A 2360-nucleotide genomic window follows, 5' to 3' on the forward strand; every position below is an offset into this window, starting at 1 on the left:
GTTATTTGAAAGTTACATAAAAATATTATAAATCACAATAATTAATAACTTAAAATTTTTTTATAAAAAAAGTGCAAATTTGGATGACTCTTTAAATTTCATTTTTGTCACATAAATTGAGACAACAAAAATAACATATATTGGGTCCATTTTAATTTATTTGTCTTATTTTTTTTATATTTAAAAATTGCGTAAAAATACTATAAATCATAATAATTGACAACATAAAATATGTTTTGAAAAAAAATACAAAAAATTCCATTGATTCTTGAATTGAATCTATCGTAAAAATACTATAAATCATGATAATTGACAACATAAAATATTTCAAAAATGTTGTATGTGGGTAGTCTTATTATGCCTTAAATAGCGTCAAAGAAGGTACAGGTTTGTGATCAAAAAACTTATTCCTTTATCCACGCAAACAATCGCTTCAAAAACTCAGTTATTAGCCCCAAAATATACCATTTATATTATTGGTCCGTGCATAGCACGGGAAACATTATCTAGTATATACTAGAAGCGTGAGTAATTTTTTTTCATCTCCAGTGCCATTGGCTAACATCTAACATACAGAAGAATTTCATTGAAGAGGGAATTAAAAAGAGAGAATGAGACACGTAGCATAAGAATGCAATATCAAAAGTCCAATTTATATATATATATATAGTACAATTTACATTTCATAAATATCTTAATAATAATATACAATATTTAAGATAGTTCAATCACACTGTCGTATATCATTACGATAGATTAAAAATACCATTTGTTGATAAATTTATTATTTATTTTCTTCTTTTTTAATATTTTTCTCTTTCTATATTTTTGTCTTTTTAAAAGAATAAAAAAAATACATCAATAAAAAATTTAACTAATTATACTTAGATTAATAAAAATAGAAAAATAAGTAGACTGCAATAAAAAAAAATAGTTAAGAAAAATATTAAAGTCTAATGGCATGTTTATTAAAATCTAAACTAATGAAATATATATATATATATATATATATATATTTTCTCTATATAGGATTTTTGTTTTTGCAAATGAAAACAAAACATATACTCTCTATATTTCAATGCTACCATGACAATATTAAATATATTGTCCTGGTATCACGAAGAACATACGAGATACTCGCAAAGGAATAAATCAACCTTCAATGATATCATACCTGATGGTACAATTGAATGCTGAAGAGTGTCTCACCGAAGGATTGAAGCAGACATCAATGATATCATGAAACTAAATAGACATACTATAATAATATCATTGAATCAAACCTTAATTATACCATGATAATACATAGATATATTGTGATGGTATCATGAAGGACTGAGGAAAGTGTCACTGATGGACTAAACAGTCCTCCATCGTATCATTTCAGTAACGTATTATGAAGGATTATCACCAGAAATTAAAAAGAATAATATAATTTTAAAAAAGTGAATTAAATTATATTATAAAAAAAATCAAATGAAATTAGAATTTTTATTTGGGAAGATTTGTACCTAAAATGTGGTCTAATGATCCATAAAAATAAATTGATAATAGTGAGATTTCAACTTCAATCTTAACATAGATTATAAAATAGGGACAATTACACAATAGGCCATCGACCAACTAGATCTAATATATGTATTTTTAAACTGTATGAGTAACCCAATTATATGGGAGGTAAACGATATGTGAAGGGTATGCTATGTGTGAACCAATACATGAAAATATATATATGGTATATATGTCATATGCGTATGTCAAGTATTTATAGTCATTTTTATTGAAAAAATACTCACTATTATGATTTATAGATACATAAATATACGTATCTTGTATATCTTCTATAAAAATATATAACATCGCTATATTTTATAAATATTAAAAGTACCACTATAAAAAATTATAAGGAAGTCAATACCGCTACATCGGATAATTTTCTAAGAAAAAAACATTATGGAAGATTTTGCTCTAGAAATATAAAGGCCACTAGTACTAGGACTTATTATGTAGCTATGGGAGATCTTAACAAGACTCATGGGATATGTATCTAGGTCACACATTTTTATAGTGGCAAACTATATTATTAGACATACATCACTACCATATATACTAATTTTACATCTATTTTCAAATAATTACATATATTATCATTTTAAATATTTTATACCATATATTATTAAAGATATCATCATATATGCATATTCTTTAAAATTAGTTATCTGCACAATTAAATCATCCCCAATTGAAGCTTTCATGTTAATCAATTATTTCTCTCTCTCAATAGTTAGATACGTATCAACTTTAATTTCCTTGAGGGCTGGAAGTGGAAATGAAGGAAGCATAGAAAATAAACAAAGTTA

This window comes from Solanum tuberosum, unplaced genomic scaffold (assembly GCF_000226075.1).
Source record: "Solanum tuberosum cultivar DM 1-3 516 R44 unplaced genomic scaffold, SolTub_3.0 scf00560, whole genome shotgun sequence".
Classification (NCBI taxonomy): domain Eukaryota; kingdom Viridiplantae; phylum Streptophyta; class Magnoliopsida; order Solanales; family Solanaceae; genus Solanum; species Solanum tuberosum.